Raw genomic sequence first — 7,265 nt, 5'->3', positions numbered from 1 at the left:
TATATTCTTTTTCAGATTCTTTTCCCTTATAGGTTATTACAAGATACTGAGTATAGTTCCCTGTGCTATACAGTAGGCCCTGTCGGTTTTTTTATACATAGTAGTGTGTATATGTTAATCCCAAATTCCTAATTTATTCCCCCACTGCCAATAGTCTTCTCCAGTTTGATTGGGGTTAATGTATGAATTCTGATTTAAGGACTTAGAAAAATTATTTACAATTCCACCATCAAGTGCTGTCTGTACTCTCTTTGTACTGAGATCTCACAGAGATTAGGAAGAAGAGTAACAGAATTTATGCCCTAAATAATGTGTGACCTGAATAACAATATGAATATCAGGATCCATCACCCTTTGAAAATGTCAATTCAAGTAAAATATTTTTCATAAAATGTTATCAATGACTTTTTTTTTTTTTTTTGCTGTACGCAGGCCGCTCACTGTTGTGGCTTCTCCTGTTGCGGAGCACAGGCTCCGGACACGCAGGCTTAGCAGCCACGGCTCACGGGCCCAGCCGCTCTGCAGCATGTGGGATCTTCCCGGACCGGGGCATGAACCCGCGTTCCCTGCATAAGCAGGCTGACTCTCAACCACTGCGCCACCAGGGAAGCCCTCAATGACTTTTTAAAAATAGAGTTTTATGTTTACTTCCACTTGAATACAAAGAATAATTCAACATTTGTGGGGCTAACGTTGAAAAAAAGAAGGCCTTTGTTCAGTCTCAGTTTCTTTACCTGTATTATGGGGAAAATAATTCTTAATTTGTCATGAGCAATATGGGAGTTCCATGAGATAATGTGTGCAAGGCATTTAGAGTCGTGCCTGGCACATAGTATGTATTCAGCGAACGCTGGTTTCCTTGAGGAATACTAAAATCCTTCTAATATCTATGACTTGACTACTTCAAATCTTTTTTGAATAAAACAGGGCATAAATTCATTGATACACAAAGAGAGCTGGAATGAATTCTACAATTGTTGGTTGAAAATATGCATTTAGTTACTTTTACTTGTCTTTGGCTGTGTCAACATGGCCACCCAACTTCAGATCTCCAGCCCTTTGTGTGCTGGCCTTTTATGAGGTCGGCTTGCAGGTATGTTAGGGAACAAAGAACCCAAATTCACCTCTCTGTACGTTAGTTGGTCCTTCATATACTCACTGTACCGGGTTGAAGGGTGTCTTCCACTCAAGTTCTTATTTGGAAATAGGGTCTTTGCAGATGTCAAGTTAAGATGAGGTCATACTGCATTAGTTTTGGACCTAAATCCAATATGACTCTGTCCGCATAAGAAGAGAAGACAGAGACACAGAAGGAGGATTGCACACGTGAAGGTGGAGACAGAGATTGGAGTTATGATGTCATAAGCCAAGGAATGAATGACAAGGATGGCTGGCAACCACCAAGCAGTGCAAGAAAGATTCCTCCCCTAAAGTCTTCAGAGAGAGCATGGCCTTGCAGACTCCTCAATTTCAGATTTAAGTCTCCAGAACCATGAAATAATGCATTTCTATGGTTTTAAACCATCCAATTTGTGGTAATTTGTTTCGGCAGGGAAATGAACACACTTGCTCATACAAATTCATGGGTGTTTGGCAACGATTATGCAGACCATCCTCTGCACTGGACCAGTGAGATCTGTATTCCCTTAGTAATCCTCATTTGTGCCCAAATATGGGACTTGGATTTGTGTCATCTACACCATTCCTGTTATTTCCTTCAGAGAGAGAATGTTGAGCGATGAGGTCACCTCTGGTGTCTTTTCCAAGGAGTCCAGACTAATTTTCTCCCCTTGAATCTCAGCACTCAGGCTTTCCCTGAGATAAGTTTCCAGTTCTCATGAAGCAGAAAACTGCAAAATCCAGAAGGCCTTGGAGAGATATCATTAATGTGCAAATCTCTGACAACTGACAAGTTCAGGCAAGAAAATATTTTTGGTGAACTGACCTTGTGGATATTAAAGTGGGTTTCAGGATTTGGAACTTCCCTATTTGAGCTTCCCCCTTGACCATCTTCTATAGCGATTGCACAAGACTTGACGTGAAAAGCAGGCTTCTTTTCACCCAAGCATTTTGTTTCCGCAGGATTTTTCAGTTCATGTCAAATTAAGCATGTGTGTTCAGACTTAGGTAAGGGTCTGACTTCATTCAGACAGTGTTACATGGGAACACAAAGGGCGGGGTATGAAAATATAAATAAATCTCCTCAGAACTTACTGGAAGCAAAGGAAGGATACATACAAACATACATAAATTCGAATCCATGTTTCTCATTGGACTCTTTTATTCCAGTTTTCACTGTATTAATAGACTATTGCAATAATCTTCAAATTGGGCCTCTATAGCTTTTCTCAGCCAAACTGTACTTTTGACAAACAAATCTGCATACAGCCCAGGGCTGGAATGGAAGATAGGAAAATGAAGAAAGGCTAGACTTCTGTCTTTGAGGACTCATGTTTCTGCAAAAACCAGGTGCACACAACTTAGGATAAACTATAAATGTAAAAGGACTATGGCTATAGAGAAAAAGATCACATAATTTTTCTTGAGAGGGTCAGTCTTCAAGGGCAAATGAAAGAATATTTGAACTGGTCTTAGGAAGTGAGCAGGTGTGAGAAAGAGCAAGAAACAGGGAGAGAGAGAGAGAGAGAGAGAGAACCAAGCCTCTTAAATCCATGTACCTTCCTGGAAGCTCTGTGTCAGACTAGATTAACCTACCTGCTGCTGCATGGCTCAACCCATGTCATCCCCCGGCTTGTGAAACATCATTGTCTGCCCTGACTCTGACTCGCCACCCCATTGCTTCTGCAGTGCAGTCATGACACCTCAGCTGGAATTTAAGACCTCGCACCATCACATCTCAGTTGTATTCCTGTTACACCCATACCCCACCCTCTCCTTTGCTCAGGACTTTGCCTCTATGGCTCCAGGTTCACCCGTTCCTTCCCCATTCTCATCCCCACTGCTAGTGTTTCAAAACCCAGCTGGGCATCACCTCCTTCAGGAAGTCTCCCTTCTTTCCTTCCGGTAGAGGTTCTTCGGGTTTCCAGATTCCCAAAGCACTTCATCTAACCCTCTCCCACGATATGTGTGACAGGTTGTGTTCTATTTCGCACATATTCACTGCTCTCACAACTGCACCCATCCCTGTGTCCCCTCCCTGGTGCCCCATTGACATGAGATACGGCTGGGGACTTCCTCAGACCCTTGGAATGTGAGAGGGAGTTGATCTCAGGAGGTCTTGGCCTGCAGCGGCTTGAAGCAGGATTTTGGTTCCCGGCCAAAGATTGAAGCCAGGCCACGGCAGTGAGAGCACTGAATCCTTGTCACTAGAGCACCAGGGACCCGTGGCCAGTGACAAGGCCTCTGGCCCATTGACTTTGTAGAAATGAATTCCCACAAAGAAATGGAAAGTAGTGAAACAAGTAAAGTGTTTATTAGGAGGAAAAAGTACGTGTGAACAGGAACACATGGGCCAGCTCAGAGAGAGAGAGTTGCGCCCTTGTGGTAGTTTGAATCACTTATATGGGGCATTTCTTCCAGGTTTCCTCTGGCCAATCATCTTGCTTGGCCTGGTTCTGAGTCCGTATTTGGTTTATCTCAGCATCCTCCCACGTGTGCACGCACATCTCTTAGCCAAGATGGATTCCTGCAAAGAGGCCTACGGGTAGGTTGACATCACTCGCTTTTGACCTCCAAGGAGCATTTCTGTGCATATGTAGTCGGGAAGGTCTCCTTGACCTCAACAATGAGGACTATGTGGTCTCTATCTTTTATCTGGGCAGGGCCCAGCCTCTCCTGTTATCCTCCTGCTATTATCTTCATCTTGGAGCATCTGTCCACAGGGGACAGACACCAGGGGCTCAGCCTGGGGCCCATCTATCTCCTGCCTCAGAGTGACATGCCACTTCTGTGCAGAAGCTTTACAGGTGTCCACATGGTGTGTCCACGGGACCATGTCTCAGAAGGGGCTGCTCCTTCTGCATGATTCCAGGAATGTTGGCAGCCTATGGACCCAAAACATGGCAGATCCATAAAGGACTTCCCCACACAGAAACGCATGAGAGCCACTGAGAGACTGTGGTTATATTATCACAGTGTAGTCTCTCAAAAGATGATTTCTACAACAGGTTTCATATTCTGCCTTACATGACCAATGTTTGTATATGTGCCTTTTCTTCCCTATTAGAGCGTGAGCTCCCTGTAGAATCCGTGTGTGATCCATTTTTGGGTTATCGCTCTCATCACGGTGCCTGCCATTCAGTAGTTGCTCATTGACTCATTTAGCAGACGAGTGAGTGACTGTAGGAAGTATGTGCGTGTGAGGCATGAGTGTGCGGGGCTAGGGGTGGGAGGGCTGTGAAGATGAGAAGAACCAGCCCATTTTCTAGTTCAAGTTAGTCCTGACTCTTTATCATTAAGGCTTCCTGCCCTGCTGGGCTATATTATCAATTAGTCAGTTGGAAGTTTAGTTTTCATTTAGAGATTTGGTTTATAGTCTTCAAGACAAAGAGCAGAATTTATTTTGAGAGGATAGACTCTGAAAAGGGTATAACCAAAACATTAGATTAACAGAGTGATATTTTAGGATAAAGGTATGTTAATATCATAACCTGATATGATAAAAATAACAGATGTGGTGAAGATTATGAGGTACACCCTAACTTTCAGGTCTCTTTGATGACACCTGGGAAGTTACAAAAGGCAGATGTGATAGAAGTTTCACTAGGTCTCCTTGGAAGGATAACATGGAGCAGTGCATCTTCAATTTTAATGTGTTTGATAAAATGCAGATTCTCATAGGGTAGGTTAATGGGGAGGCATTGAGGTAACACGTTTCTAACGGGCTCTCAGATACTGATCCTTGGATCACCCTTTGAGTAGCAAAGTGTTGAAGGCTTTGGGATTGAGTCAGCCATGGAACACTATGCTTGATACCTTCTAGCAAAAAGAAAAGTAGGCACAGTGAGTCCCAATGCCTGATGGGAGTTTGGGACTCAACTAACCTTTACAGCATTTGGGAAAGTCTGTACTCTGCACTTTTCTGAAAGTCAGAAAGGAAGAATTTTTTATGTACCCCACAGTGGACGTCATAGCCAAGAAGTTTAAAGTACCAGGACTGGAGACAGTGTCTTGGGTTCAAAGTTCAGCTTTTCAATCTAATGGCTGGGTGACCTTGGGCAGTTTCTTAACCTCTCTGAGCCTGCATTTCCTAGTTTATAAAAAGAGAGAATGTCAGAATGTAGCCCAGGTACCGGAGGGGATTGAGCCCTCCATGGCAGCAGGATTAAGATATTAAAAGAGGTCTCTTCTCACCATAGTTTTGACTTGGGTGTGAATTCTAGAGATACCATATACCAAAGGGGATATCAGGGTGAGTCCCATTTGCAAAATTTACAGAAACTTTTTGTAAAATGGTTACATGATATTTAACTTCTTTCACTGACTTCAAATAAAATAAGAATTGAGAAGAAGGAAGGATTTGAGAAAAGATTTTTTTGTAAAGAGCTGTTGCAGTGTCCCTTCCTGGAGGGTATGAGGTATAGGGATGGGTGCTGCCTCTTCATCAGCCCAGTGAGAGGCTTTCATGGACCAGCTGGAGAGCTTGCATCTGGGAGACATGGAGGACTTGAGTTTGATAACTAGAACACTGTCAGCCTGTCATGACAAGATGTAAGTTGCTGGAGTGAAATTTGCTGGTGATCCTAGCACTTGTTGGGTCAGGGGACACTTGTTCATTTCTTATGGAGCAGAGCAGGGAGAGAGAGAGAGAGAGACAGAGACAGAGAGAGCGCAAGGCCAGGCATGTGGCTGTCTTGGGAGCCGTCCATAAGAAAGTGAAGGAACCCAACAGTAGGAAGCTGAAGGTTAACATGAGATCCATAGGGATTTTCCACTTGGAATGGAATGTTTCTTTCAGGATCAAGGTAATCAGCATAAATAAAGTCCTTGGTGGTGGAAACTCCAAAGAACGAGGAAAGTGTCAACAAGGGAAAGCATAATCCTTATTCATCTGCCAGACCCAAGGGTACAAGGTCAATAAGGCTTTCATTTCTTCTTTCCATTCAATCATCTGTCTGTTCTGACCCGATCAGAAAACATCTAGCAAGTGCAGGGTCAGCGGAGAGGCAAATGTCAGTAAGAAAAGAAAGAAGTGCTTACCATCTTCCTTGAGACTGCAGCTCTCAAGACTAAGGAGGAAATAGAGGACATTGAAAACTTTGGTGTTTTGATTAATTCTTGGTCTGGACATTCTGACTTCAGAATCAAGACTTTTACAGTTATCATTTAAGATCTACTGCATGTCTATTTTCTAAGCAGAAAATTCTTGGGCCACCTCAAGTTTTCATCTAGGGGCAATGGAGGGTAGCCTCTTTAAATAATTGTAATGAAATAATGTCAGATGAATAACAATATTAACATAATATTAAATTGTATGTCAAGTCCATGACACTTATGCGTATTCAAATACAAGTTAAATCCATTTTGGCAGCAGAATTAAAGACCCACTCACGACAACAGCAAGGTTTACCACGTGGAGAGGGGCACCTGGTAAAGGAAGAAGGAAACTAGAAAACCTACTGAAGAGGGGGTTTGAACCACGTGGTGCCCCTTGGAAGCAGGTGTCTTGAGGGACTGGGAAGTCTCTGGATTTATAGAGCACCAGCTCAGGAAAAAAGCAGATGGCTTTCACCCAAAGGAGGACCTCAAGGCAGCACCAGTGATATTCTCATTACCACTGTAAATGTTAGCTAAGCCTCAGCTGTCTGTATTCCTGCTCCCCTTTCCAACGTTAGGAGAGGGAATGCGGAAGAAGGAAGTCTCGCCAAAATCTGAGAGTAAAGCATTGTCTGAATTCCACATTCGTGACGCAATTCCAACAGTAGTTTTAATTGCTGGTTCAGGTAACACTGGGCAAGTCAACGAGGGAATGATTGAAGTACAGAGGAAATGTTTCCTGAGTTACCTGGAAAATCCTAATCCGAATTCCTTCCGTCCTCACTCTGCCCAGAGTGGCAGCAGGTAAGCCAGGCTTCCTTCCCAACTTCCTGCCTCACTTCCTGTCATTTCCAGAGAGCTGCTCAATTCTGATGTCTTTCTTAGAATGATCTTACTTCCTGGCTCTATTCTCCCCAGACAACTTTTTCTTCTCACTTTGATTAGGGAGAAGAAGAAGTAGGGTTTTTATGGGGTCAAAAAATGCAGGGAGTTCTGACCTGACACAAGAGAAAAGAGAAAAGAAATCTGCTGAAGCTGCTAAGAGTAAG

This window comes from Neophocaena asiaeorientalis, unplaced genomic scaffold (genome assembly GCF_003031525.2).
Source record: "Neophocaena asiaeorientalis asiaeorientalis breed wild unplaced genomic scaffold, Neophocaena_asiaeorientalis_V1.1 scaffold56, whole genome shotgun sequence".
Classification (NCBI taxonomy): domain Eukaryota; kingdom Metazoa; phylum Chordata; class Mammalia; order Artiodactyla; family Phocoenidae; genus Neophocaena; species Neophocaena asiaeorientalis.
The sequence above is the reverse complement of the archived record's forward strand: the minus strand, read 5'-3'. Positions refer to the sequence as shown.